This window comes from Spodoptera frugiperda, chromosome 4 (genome assembly GCF_023101765.2).
Source record: "Spodoptera frugiperda isolate SF20-4 chromosome 4, AGI-APGP_CSIRO_Sfru_2.0, whole genome shotgun sequence".
In the NCBI taxonomy this organism is placed as follows: domain Eukaryota; kingdom Metazoa; phylum Arthropoda; class Insecta; order Lepidoptera; family Noctuidae; genus Spodoptera; species Spodoptera frugiperda.
In genome coordinates, this window is record NC_064215.1 from 10370929 (window position 1) to 10385609 (window position 14681).

Genomic DNA, 14681 nt, shown 5'->3' on the forward strand with positions numbered 1-14681 from the left:
TTGATAAATAATCGCTTCGGTAATGTTGACACAGGTTAGGTAAAGTTGCCACGGCCTGCTTTGTGGCAACTTTACCTACAGTTAGGGTTGGCAATAAATGTTTTTTTCCTTGTTTGTGTGTATGTAACCATTTTCGAATACCTAAATTTCCCAGCATAATAGTGAATATCCTGGATGATAAGTTATAATGTATTTAATAATACCTTTTGTTTTAGAGCCAAAATGGCTCACATTAAACAAAACCGCAGAAAACTCGGAGCTAGACAATATAAAAAGTATACGAAAGTAATGTTAAAATTAGCTATGGAGATAGTGAAGTCAAAAAATTAATAAGTCAAAAGATTAAACATTATTTTGTAGCCATTTTTTACAATTTTAAACATAAATACTTAAAATTATAGAACTAATTTAGTTTAAAAGGGAACAATATTTTTGTCAGATATTTATGCTTTTTTTTACTTTAGGTTTAAGGTTTATAATTTTTTTTTAAATATACATGTCATAAAAAAAATTCTCATTTTTTGACAACCCCGAGCGTAACAAATTATTTGTATGTAAATTACGATGAAACCCGTGGCAACTATACCTACTGTCTGTGTAGCCGTTATCTTTATAGATTTCCTCATATTGTTTGCATTATAATACGAAGAGGTCCTAGATGAAGCCCTCTGTACCTCAACAACTCTTTAATATGCAATACACGATGAATACGGCGCGTAGGTAAAGTTGCCAAAAATTTGGTATCTTTACCCATGTTGTTTTTTCTTTACTACGGCTAAAGTAAGCGTTTGTATATAATAACGATTACGGTAAAGTGAGCCAGATAGACTACAATTCTAAATATATAGTTTTGGTTTCTATGCGTCTTATGGTTAAAAATATATTTCGATTTTTGTTCCAAAATATGGTAAAGTTGCCATGTTTTACGTACTTGTATTGTATGGTCATAACAAATTAAGGGTGTGTACCAAATATTAGATTGAGCGGACGTTAGAAAGGGAGTTAAATGCCAATTACTAAAAACCCAAACAAACAAAGAGGTCAAGCTAAATAAAACTGATTATAATAACAGATTTTATAATAGTAGATAATTTACTATTATAGTGGTTGGTATCTTATAGTATAGTTATATAGTTGATATAACTAAACACAGATGTTTTCTTTTTGCTGATGATATTTCAATAATTGTAACTGCTGATAAAAAATACAATTCAATAACTAACCATGAAACTGACATAAATAATACTATTGACACTCTTATTAACTGGCTGAACAATAATAATTTATCTGTAAATCTTGACAAATCCGTATACATACAATTTAATAAGCACTATAATAATAAATTTAATTTTAAAATAGACATAAGTAAAATAAGACAAGTAGAGCAGACAAAATTTTTAGGAATTACATTAGACGAATATTTAGATTGGAAGGCGCAGGTTGAATACGTATGCAATAAAATAAATAAATTTGTATATGCTCTTAAAAAAATTAAACATGTTACCAGCATAAAAACAGCTGTAATGTCTTACCGAGCTTACGTTGAGTCTTCGTTGCGGTATGGTCTTCTAACATGGGGAAATAGTACGGAACACAACAGGGCATTTATCGCACAAAAAAAGTGTATACGCGCCATATACGGGATTCCGCCCGATGAATCTTGTAAGCCAATATTTAAAAAGCTTGGTTTGCTACCGTTGCCTTCATTATATATTTATGAGATGTGTATGTTCGTAAAAAAGCACCAAGACTTATTTAAAACAGCTGAAGAGGTATGTTCACGAAGTCGGCGTGACCAATACACACTTGTACTTGACGAACTGCCTAGGTGTACCAAATATAATAAAAACTGTGTAGCTATGTGTGTACGTGTATTTAAAACTTGCCAAAGACACTAAAATAATTAAATTGTAGATTATTAAAATTAAAATTGTATAAGTGATTGAATGAAAATAATTTTTATAGTATTAAGGAGTATTTAGAATACTAACGTTACAACTTCAACGCTTGCAACTTGTAACAATTTTGCATGCTTTATCATAAGCTAAACATGTTTGAACTAACGATTTTTCTGTGTAAGACCTTGTATACCTTGTATACCATGTTTTACGCAAATAAATATATTATTATTTTTTGAGAAAGTATCTCTTTTCTTAGCTGTGAAGCTAGTTTCATCCATATTTACGGGCCGAGGCCAAGTAAATACAGGTGTGGTGAGTAGGGTTAGGTGTTTGTGGGTGTCGTTTGGTGATTAATCTCGTTGTCTTCTATCTGCATGAACTTTCTGACTATTCTACAGGTATTTAGGATTGCTGCTTTTTGGAGGGTTATATACAATGTTTCTTTTAGGTCTAATAATTTGAGACTATGGAGAAGATGGTTTGGTATTACGCCTGTGGTGGAGAGAACTATAGGGATTACATAAACTTTATTTTGCTTCCAGATTCTTGTGACTTCATCTTTGAGTTCTGCATATTTTGTTATTTTTTCTGTAATTGTTTTTTGTATGTTGTGGGTATTTGGTACAGCGATATCTATTAAGTAAGTTATTTTATTGATTTTGTCCTGTAGTGTTATGTCCGGTCTATTATAATGTATTGTTCTATCGGTAAGTATGGCGCGATCGTAGTAGAGTTTGTGTGTGGTGTTTTCTAGAACGGTTTCTGGCGTGTATTTGTAGTATGGTGTGTTTGTGTTTTGTATGAGTGTGTATTTGAGTGCAAGTTTTTGGTGAATGACGTTTACTATCTGGTTGTGTCTGTGTGTGTAATCGGTTTGTGTGAGTGTTGTGCATGCTCCTGTTATATGTTGAATAGTTTCTGGCTGTAGGTGACATTTGCGACATTTATCGTTAGTTACTGTAGGGTCTTTAATTATAAATTTCCTGTAGTTTTTAGTATTAATAATTTGGTCCTGAATAGCTATGATAAATCCTTCAGTTTCTGGGAATAAATTTCCTATTTTTAGCCACTTATTTGAGGCGATGGTGTTTACGTGGGCTTGTTCTAAGTCATGCGGATGTCGGCCATGGAGGACTTTTCTTTTCCAGGCTTCTATCTTTTCTTTCTGCGGATCAATTTCGGTGGAATTTTCTACATCTATTGGTTCATTTAGGTTAAGGGGTGTGTAATTGAAATCGTTATTGACTACAGCTTTATGGATATCACTAGTTTGAGATTTCATGTGGAAAAATGATTTTAATTTGCGGACTTGCTTTTGCCAGAGCTGATAGATGTCTATTAAGCCTCTCCCACCATTTTGTCTTTTAATGGTGAGCCTCTCTATTGCAGATTTTGGATGTAAATTATTATGTTTGGTGAGTGTAGTGCGTGTTGTGCGTTCTAATTGTTCTGCGTCTGTTTTTGTCCATTTTATGACACCGAAAGAATAAGTTAACACCGGAACAGCGAAAGTGTTGATGGCTTTAATAAGATGCTTTCCAGAAAGTTGTGTTTTACATACGGCGTTTAATCGTCTTTTGTATTCGGCAGTGAGGTTATTTTTTATTTTGACGTGGTCTAATCCTTTGAGTTGTGTGTAGCCTAAATACTTATATAAATCGGTCTGTTCCATTGCAGTTATAGTATCTCTCTCATTAACTACATAGTCGCCAGGTCGTATTTTGCCTCGTATAATGTGTAGAGTCTTACATTTGTCTAAACCGAATTGCATATTTATATCTTTACTGAAAGTTGTTGTTATGTCTATTAGATTTTTCATTTCTTTTTCTGATTTAGCGTATAGTTTTATGTCGTCCATATAAACTAGATGTGAGACTATTGTTTCTTCAGAGTTATGTTTGAGGCAATATCCGGCATGGCAACGCTGTAGCAAATGAGAGAGAGGATTCAGGGCGAGGCAGAACCACAAGGGGCTTAGGGAGTCTCCTTGGTAGATACCTTTCTTGATACTTATCTGTCGCGTAATGATGTTATTGTCGGTAGTATTAATCAGTAATGTAGTTTTCCAGTGATGCATTATGTTACGGAGAAAATCTATAATTTTATTATTTACTTTATATATCTTTAATATTTGTATCAACCAAGAATGTGGGACACTATCAAAGGCTTTTTTATTATTATTATTATGATGTGATCATATTCGCAAAAATGCAATTTTCAGTTCAATCTCATAAGTTTTTTCTGACCTAAAACTATAACTAAATTGAAAAATCAGTTTAACAGTCAGGCCTAAACTTCTCATTAGACCAGTAAAACAAAAAAAAGCATAATAATGCAATATTTAATTCCAACTTACAAAGAAATAATTAATACCTACCTAGAATAAGTTCTGAAGAAAAGGGTCTTCCAGTAACCCTTGACGAAGTTCACAGTTGATAGCTACTTAATATTTTAATTTCCATTTACAGTCCATTAAAAGGTACATTTTCTTTCGTAAATTATTAAGAAGGCTTTAATTTTTATAGCATTTTCAATTAATTAATGTCACAGTCGCATGGCCCATCTCTTTACGAATTTAGTGGCTGACACGGAGCCATGTTAAATTCCTGTCATTTAAGACTCCTGTTATTTAGATTAGCAAACTGACTTTTTTGAGGCTGTATAATGTTGTGGTTGGAGACGGGTAGTATAGAATGCAATTGTCATCATAACCATTCTTCTCGTGGGTATCATTACCTATTATCATTACCCATTACGGTTATCATAACCGATTAAGGGACTCGAGATTTCATAGATTGTTAACCCTAGAGGAGGTGCGCTATGAGCATTGTGCCACTCGTGCTAAAAATACGTTAATTACATTTATAACAACACGCCGGTAGTCTTGGAGTTTTATATTTTAGCAGCTGCCTCTAATCACGTGAGCAATGCACGGCAAAAGATTTGACGCTATAGTGCGCTAGCGACTGGTGGAGAAGTTTGTTACTACAAGGTTTCGCCGCCCCTTCAAGGACGTTTCGAATCACAAAAAGGTGAGCCTACTTTAGTGTTAATAATAATATACCATAGTTCGTTTTATTTTCTTCTCCTCTAATTATTTCTTCTGATTTATTTTCTTACGGAATCCAAGACAGTTGTTATTCATGTCCCTTGGACGCGCCGGATTTCAGTATTCCAGCTTTTTCATGGTTGTATCTACTGTTGATCCTGGCTAACAGGAGTTGCAGTGGCCTGGGAGGATGAGGTCTCACAAAAAAAATTACATACCATACGTATTATATAATACTCTTACCGTATCTGTCTCAACATAATCCATCTTTAAATCAACCACTAACAATTCTAGCTAACTATTACATCAGCTCCGTCCATTAAACCCCAGTAACCGTAGATACAACCTGTCATACGAATTACAACAGTAAGTTAAGCAACGCGTCCAACCAAGAGCATCGTATCAGCCATATTAGATCGTAGCGAGCTCCTAACAGTCACTTCTCGGAATATACCGACGTTGAGTACAATCTCGTGCTAACCCCGACCTACATAGGAAAATGCTGATAAAAATATTCTTTCAATATACTTATACTTAATAAGTAGATAGAGACAGCAGCGGATTATGTTAACCCTAAGTGTATGACAAAGTCAAAAATCATTTATTCCAATTAAACCATATATGTAGGTATGTACGTACTTAGGTAGAACTTTTAAAACGTCAATAAAGAAAGAAATAAACAAAATTCTGTTAGTCTGTCCATCAGTGAAGCTAGGCGCTCGTTCTAAAGTGTGTGAAAATCATAAATGAAACAAAATTCAAAGATTAAAATATTCTATTTGTTTGTGTCTAGGTTCTATTCATTAGGCTGATGATACATTCTAAAACTGGCCACTGTTGACCAAATACCTCTTCTCACTCGGAGAAGGTTTGAGCATTAATCCCCAATTTGTTGGCAATTTCAAATTTCAAATTCCCCAATTTGTTTGTGAGTGGTGTCTAAATAATCTTAGAAAGTACACATAACACGGTAGAATTCACATTGTTACTTCTCATATATGAAAAGTTTAAGACGGCCCGTCTTAAACCTCCGGGCCACAACGACATTATTTTCTACCAAAAGTATATATTTTAAAGCCTTCTCTCACAACACAACACACGTATCCCGAATGATTACTCTCTACGACCCCTTACATAAACTATAAAGTAATTGAAAATATAAATAAATAAAAACTATCTTCATCCTGATTTCCCCTGTGGGGTGAGCAGAACTTAATCGACTGTCTGACGGACAGCTTGAGTGATAGAGAATAGCTTTCTAGGTTGTGTAAGGGTAACATTTTTTTTAAACTTTTATGTTATTTGAAAGTAATGGACAGTTTAATCTTCCCTGACCCCTGGCTATCTGTTGTCTGTCCAATCATGTGCTACACCATTTTTTTTTTGTTTTTAAAAACGTTGCTCCACATTAGGATTTTCTCCTGTGTCGTGGGTTCGTTTACAAACATACAATTTCACATGCACATGACACCCAGACAAGAAACAACAATTTGTGGATCACACAAAGAGTTGCTCCGTGCGGGAATCGAATCCGCTATACATTGCACGGCAGCCAGTTGCTCAACCACCGCGCCAACCGTGCAGTCTTAGTAGTTCAGTTTACCTACTATTTACTGCAAATGTTTTAAAATGGCAATGTATGTAATGTATCGAGATAGGCCTAAGGGAACCTTTGTTCAAGATTAGACGTCTTCCGGCTTCGTCCACGTAGTAAAAGGAAACAAAATATTGGGAATAAGAACGCAAGTTTATTTTTTATTATATTATAGTTGTCAATGGCCCTGTCAATTTCCTTTTGTGGGTTAGGAATTTAAGGGTTGTTGGGTAATCGGGAATTGGAAAGATTGGGAAGGGGGTAATTGGGCCTCCGATAACCTCACTCATACAACGAAACATAACGCAAGCGTTATTTCACGTCGGTTTTCTGTGAGGCCGTGGTATCACTCCGGTCGAGTAGGCACGGCACGAATGCGTGCCGAAGCATGGCTAATATTTCACATTTGTAGCGTTTCCTAAAACTAATTTATTTCAACAGATTCATTTAAAACAAAACAATTTAACTCCTTATTTACTTCTATTTACAATGAAACGAAACAAAACAATACCTACATCTTCTTCACCGTCAACCGCACGTAACTCTAATCTATTCAAGATATGTGTTGCCAGAGCAGAAAATACAATTACCATTAAATATTTAACCCGACAAGCTGCTGAATAAACTACGCTACTTACTTAGATAACAATGTTCACTTTGTTATTGTCGGCATTTAGATTTAACTGAGAATTTCCAAGTTCAAGTCTGATAATATTGACGTTTTAGATTATTTCCATCTTCTATCTTTACACTGTTATCAATAGTAATTAAGTTCGTCGACTTGCGTCACTGTTATCTTAATCGTGTGCTGATCACAGAGATGAGTTTTATATGACCACCTCTATTCTTTACGTGGGTGTGAGAATTGCGTAAAGTCATTTCGACTCCACATTTGGTGCGGTGGCTGAACAACCGGCTGCCGTGCAACGTGTAATGGATTCTATTCCCACACGAAGCAAATCTTTATATGATCCACAAATTGTTGTTTCGTGTATTATGTGTTTGCGGGATATCGGATCTCCTTTATACCTAAATAGACTCTACACATACACCCATAACACACTGCATATCCCTCACGCACACACAGGCATGTAACACTACCCAATGCTAAATTAGTGAGTCAATCTAAGTTATTACCTAGTCTGGTCTAGATACCTAAGTGATGGCTCTGGTCATTGTGCTAATTGCCGGCGTGTCCCAATTCCATACAGTTTAGTTGCCGATTAAATATTAAGTGCGGGGTTCGGTGCCAAGAATCGGAAGTGTGTTTAATGTTCGTATTGTAATGTGGTGGGGAGTAATTTGATTAAAATGTTGTATTGTCATCATCGTGTCGTACGCTTTTTATCCCCGAAGAGGTAAGCAGAGGTGCACATTACGGCCGTAATGCTAATGTAGGTATAATATACTCCCACTTTTTATACCATTTGTTTTGTAAGTTCAATGCATAATTCCAGGGTCCGGGCTACTATTGCCGAAAAAAGCCCAGCAATTCCTACTTTACCCGAGCTGGGAGTCGAAGCTGACCCGTTTTTTAAGGGGGGGCAATCATTTAAATCACTTCTCCCGTCTTGGGTGAGGCGACCCGTGACACTTGGCCCACCAGTCGCAATGGCAACCACTAGACTAACGAGGCAGTTGATTGAAATACATACGGTACTTGCCTGAAAGAACAGTATAGGTGAAATACAACTATAACATTTTAAAATTAAGTAAATTAAATAACTCTTTTTATCACATAACATAACGTCACACTTACACTTCGAAAGAGGAATACTTATTAGTACAGTATTTTCTATGTAATTAGGTTTAGGAGTAAATGTAGTACCATAATGCGTTTATATATTTCTATTACTTTTTACCTTCGCATTGATATCAGTCTAAAACGAATCGATGATATTCTAATCACCAATAAGTCTGTCTGGCAGCCTTGAATATTTAATTTATTTATGACTTCAGTATTCGTAGTAGGTAATTCAGAAACCGATTTACTTACCTTTTATAGCTACTATTATTTATAAAACATGTCTAAAATGTACAACAACTTAAATATAATTAACTATTATAGCTTTTATACAAGACTACATTGCTTTCCAATGGTTTTTAAATCTGATTATAATGATCTTGAAATCTTTTTCAGATACTGCCATCGCTTTGGGTAATGGTTTCAAGTTTATTCGGTCTATAAATATCATGTCCATAAATCTTAAACTCCTTTGACATTAGGCTTTTTATAACAATGTATTTTTTGAGGGGGAAAAATCATCCAATTACTTCTCCCTTCTTGGGCGAGGCGAGAGGGAGTATCAGACTCTTACTGACTAAAACCACTGCCGATAACCCTCTGGGTAGTCCGCAGCTCCGGTTTATAGGAAAGTCAAGAAGTTAATACTGTGTTAAATATTTTCTTTTAAAGTCGTTAAATGATATTTAAAAAACGTTTTCTAATCTTTAGAAACAAAAGAACTTTTCTTTCTCTGATCTTTCACTCATAGTACTCACACACATTCGGAACCTATATTCCGACAAAACAAAGTAAATAAAATACCAGGCTAACAGAATTCGGAGGCGGCATATGACAGTAAACTACATCGGATCGACGAGACACATAAACCTAACAATTTATACATTTTTGTTGCCACATCCAATCTCGGCTAAAGCGTTAAAATATCGGAAAATATTACCGCCCTTCTGTTTATTTTCTGAAAACGCTGTAGCGCATAAAATGAGTTGAGGATGTTAGGAGTTCATTCGGCTGAAGCTAATATTTATAAATTGATATTTAGATGGATTTCCTACAAGTGCAATCATGTCAACTCCGAGGACTTCTAAGGGAAGGCACGTGTGTTATATACGATAGTATAGTACGTCTTGCTGTGGTACAAGAAGCAATCAAGCCACATAGGTAAGTCAATCTTTTTTTTTTAATCAGTCAATGACTCTTCCTCTCTTGTTCCTTCAATCGGTTGACCGACTTGGATTTTTTATATTTTTATAGTACTTACCGCCGTACTTAAATTAATTTAATGGTTACCCGTAGCAATGGTTTTGTTAAGGAATTGTATTCGATTTATTCTGATTAACGAAATGTTATTATGTTTAACGAATCTTTTGCTATTACATGTATTACAAAGCGGACTCATAATATAAGTAACACGTGGAGAGTAAGTTAATGAAACTACTACTACAACAACGTAGGTCTTATGTTATCTTAACATGGTTGAAGAGTACAAAAAAGCTTCACTTAAAAAAACATTTTCTTCAACTCGCCTTCAGCTCATACCTTACTATTGCACGGTACTCCAAGTACGACGGTATCCCATCATATTTTTTAATTTATTTACTGATACGCTGATTATGGTATATGTATAGTAAGGAACGGGGTTTGGAAATATGTGAGTAAATCCTTTCATGATCAAGCAATCATCCCATTTCCTATCAATTTCTATTTATTTTCCATTTCTTTATTTATGTTTTTAAAACAAGGTCTTCACGGAGTAAAATAAACTATTAATTTACAAACTCAAAACTTATTTAAAAGCGTAACCACGTAAGTCGTTTCTTTATTACAATAACCGCTGTATATAGGTAGTCATTTATTGGTTACTTAACCCAGTCCTTAACAATTGTTTTGGATACAAAATCGTTACTAAAGAATATTTTAAGTAATCTAAAATTAAATAAATAAACACCACAATTTACAAACTATACTATATGTCAGTAGATAAGAAACAAACTTCGTATCAATCGACGCGACGAAAGTGTTCCTACCGTTTATAAAACTTCCAACCCTGTCCTATTCTTAAGTGAAAAAACTTTGCAAAGAAAATTCAATTAAACTTTTTGTCTTATCTGGAATCAAAAACTGATTCGACCAGTGGGACCCTAGTGTGGGAGAGCCATGCTTCGGCACGTATAGGCCGGCTTCATCAGTGTGAGTGAGGTTACCGGAGGCCCTTCCCAATCTTTCCAATCCCCGATTCCCCAACAACCCATAAATTCTAAACCCCAAAAGGTTGGCAATACACTTGTAACGCCTTGGTGTTTCAAGCGTCCATGGGCGGCGGCGATTGCTTACCAGCAGGTGATTCATCTGCTCGTTTAAAATCCACACAGGAACTTTCAATTTTATATCAATTATTTGTGACGTGACTTACTTGACTTAAGGTCCTATGACCCCTAGATGGGGCAGAGGGCGTCGACAGAGGTCCTCCATTTCGATCGGTCTTGAGCTTCCCGCTTCACTTCGCTCCACGTCATGCCGATGCCCGCCGCTTCCGCCACTACAGTACGTCGCCAGGTTTGCCGAGGACGGCCACGCTTCCTTTTCCCCTGGGGATTCCACTCTAATGCTTGTTTAGGAATGTGGTCGGGGCCTCTTCGGAGAGTATGGCCAATCCATCCCCACTTGCGGCGTTTTATTTGGCGATCGATAGGACTTTCGTGGCATTTCTCCAACAGGTCTAAGTTGGAGATGGTCTCGGGCCAGTAAATACCGAGAATGCGACGCAAACATCGGTTAACGAAGACCTGGATTTGGCGGGAGATGTCCTTTGTCACCTTCCACGTCTCGCACCCGTATAGCAGCACCGATTTGACATTGGACCCGAAGATCTTAAGCTTGATCCTTCGGGTCAGTTTTCGGGACTGCCAGACCGGTCTCAACTGCGCGAAAGTTGCTCGAGCTTTGGCGATCCGTGAGGCGATGTCCTCCTCACTTCCTCCAGTTTCCGACACGACGCTCCCGAGGTATGTAAATTTGTGGACGCGCTCCACTGCCTCTGTGCCAATCAGCAACGGTGAATTATTCTTCACGCCAGATCTTATTTCTTTGGTCTTCCGGGTATTAATTTTAAGCCCTGTTTTTGCTGCCTCCTGTCGCAAATCGTCCAACTTAGCTTGCATGTCGGCATGGGTGTGACTCAGCAGGCAAAGATCGTCGGCATAGTCCAGGTCTTCTAATGTGTTGGACAGTCCCCATTCTATCCCGCGGCGCCGTTTACCTGTGATGCGAAGCATAATTCCGTCCAGGACGACCAGAAAAAGCAGAGGTGACAGAAGGCAGCCTTGGCGGACACCTGCGTGCACCGCTATGTCTTCCGAAATGAGACCGTTGTGAGTTACTCTACAGGAGTACTTTCTGTAGATACTCTCCAACAGGCGGACAATCTTCGGTGGCACTCCAATTTCTAGTAGACGAGACCAGATGCTTGGCCACTTCAACGTATCAAAGGCTTTTTCGAAGTCAACAAATGTGAGGTAAATCTCTCTCTGCCATTCTGATGCCTGTTCCAATATGATACGAAGAGTGTTGATCTGGTCCGTACACGAGCGGCTCGATCGGAAACCAGCCTGTTCCCTGCGGAGGAGAGGGTCCACGGCCCTTGCCAGTCTGTCCAGGATGATCTTGCAGAAAACCTTAGCAGGAATCGAGAGCAATGTGATGCCTCTCCAGTTGTCACACATACTAAGGTCTCCTTTCTTAGGTACAGTGATAACAAGGCCTTTGTTCCAGTCATCCGGTAGCTCCTCCGAAGTCCAAATTTTCTCGATTAGAGGCGTCAGAACATCGACAGCGGAAGGTAAGTCTGCTTGTAGCATCTCCGCAGTGATAAGGTCGAGTCCTGGTGCTTTGCCTGTCTTCAGAGAATGGATTGCTTTAGCTACTTCCAAGGCTGAAGGTGGGTCTACATTAATATCGAGCAGCTGTGGTGGTGGGGAATTAAAATGAAGTTCGCCAGGTGTTGATGTCGTAGGTAACCGGAAGACCTCTACAAAGTGTTGATGCCAGCGTGCCAGCTGCCCCTCTGGTGTCACAATGAGTTGCCCATCTTTAGCTTTCAGCGGCTTTTTCTCCTGGACTTACTGCCACCCGCCAAGGATTTTGTAGCTTTATATAGCTCCTTTAAGTTGCCTGTGTTTGCAGCGTGTTGAGCACGATCTGCAATACCGTCAGCCCACTGCCTTCTATCCTTGCGGGTACTGCGATAGATTTCTTTGCGCTTTTGACGGTATTGCACGTTAAGTTCGGCTCGAACAGCGTCATCATGGGCTTCGAGGCGTCTCAGGTGAAGTCTCCGTCTGTCTTCTATCAGGTCCCATGTACGTTGCGACATCCAGTCCTCCTTTGAGTGAGTGCTCTTACGCCCTAAAACGATGGAGCTGGTCTCTGTATAGGCCACTTTGATCCGATTCCACTCCTCGTCCAATGAGTTAGTAGCCGTGTCGAGTGTGGCAAAACGATTGCGCAATTCAAGTTGGAATGATTTGCGCGTTTCTGGATCGTTTAATTTGCCCACCTCAAACCTCTTCCCAACCCTGCCAGGTCCTCCAGCTGCGCGAGCCACCGCGACCTTAAGCCGAACTTCAGCAACAACCAGGTGGTGATCGCTATCAATATCAGCTCCCCTACGGTTGCGGACATCTAGCAATGAGGAACGCCATTTGGAGCTGATGGCTAGGTGGTCGATTTGGTTCTTCGTGGTGCCATCGGGTGAATTCCACGTGTATTTGTGGTGGTCGCCATGAATAAATAATGTCCCTCCGATGGTCAGATCATGGTTCTGGCAAAACTCGACAAATCGCTCACCATTCTCATTACACACCCCAAGTCCGTGTGTACCCATATGCCTCGTGCGGTTAGTGTTGTCGCTGCCAACCTTAGCGTTTAGGTCCCCCATGACGACGACAATGTCCTGCTTCTTTATTTTCTTGATGGTAGCATTCAGAGCATTGTAGAAGTCATCTTTGGTATCCTCTGTTGCTGCATTAGTTGGGGCATAGCACTGGATAATTGAAATTTTGCGGACGTTTGAGTTAAATCGAGCGTATATGATCCGGTCCGAGATCGGTTTCCAATCCAAAAGGCTTTTCCTAGCTGCATTTGAAAGTAGGAACCCTACTCCATGTTCACGCACCTCTTCCTCACTCTCTTTACCTGAATACAGCAAGGTCAAACCCCCGGATGTTCTCAGGTCCCCGAAACCATTTCTTCTAACTTCACTCAGTCCGAGTATCTGCAGATTGTATCTAAGCATCACTGCTTCTGCCTGGGCTAGTCTGCTGTCATCGACAAGCGTTCGCACATTCCAAAAAGCAATTCGTGTCCGTTTTTTCATGCCAAAAGTCGTTGGTAAGTGATCGGTCCGGTTTATCTCTGTGTCAGTTTCTTTAATCGATGATTGTCGGGCAAGCAGGTGATTAGCCCACTGTGCCTTAATCCGCTAGCGGGGCTGCCGCTTCAGAGCCTGCGGATATGCTCAGTTTTGTGTCGGGTTTCCTCCCTAGTGAGTCGATTCTGTTTTAAGGCGCAGAATACTCGCCTTGCGCCCTGCATCCGTTAGCTCAGCTGCAACTCGAGGTGGCGGTCGCGCGGCGGCGCGGTTGCAGCAGGTCCCAGGGAGGACGGCGAGGACGTGGATGACGCGGACTGGCTAGGGCTCTGCTTGTTACGGTACTCCGCCACGAGTACAGCAGAAGGCATCTTGGCATTTTATAGGCAATGCTGATCTCACTAACAGCGATTCCCACCAAACCTCTAGCTTTAAAGAGAACATAAAACCAAAAAAAGAAGTCTGCAAGATACTGTTTTAAATCAGAAATGATATAAGCTCGTCTTAACCACATTGGTTGAGAGACAAGTAAGAAAACGAATAATCAAGCAAGTTTAATAGCCCACAAAGTATCCCTACACAAGCAATCACTTCGGTACATTGCTCCCTAAGGACAGCCGAACACACAAACTCACAAACTTTCATATCTACATAAATATAAGTAGAAATACTTCTCAACTTTGATGACCACAGCTTAGTGATTGATTCTGTAACATTGTGCTAAGGCTTAGAGACTTCTGAAGCAAGTTTATCGACGACTTAATTGATCCATGCATTTTAATGGCGTCAGAGTACGGCCGTAGTTCTGCGGTAATTACGTAGGCGAAGTAACGAGGCTAGAAGTTGTTAGAGAATTAAATTTAGTTTATAAAGACTAAGTAAGAATGTGTATTTAAAAGAAATTAAGAGTTTAATGTACAAAAATGCAGTGGTTCGGCTGTGAGTAGATAAAACTGGCTTCTTATGCCAACCAAACAATAAAAGTGAAGTCGAAAAACCCTTAACTTATCCCAAATTAATTATAT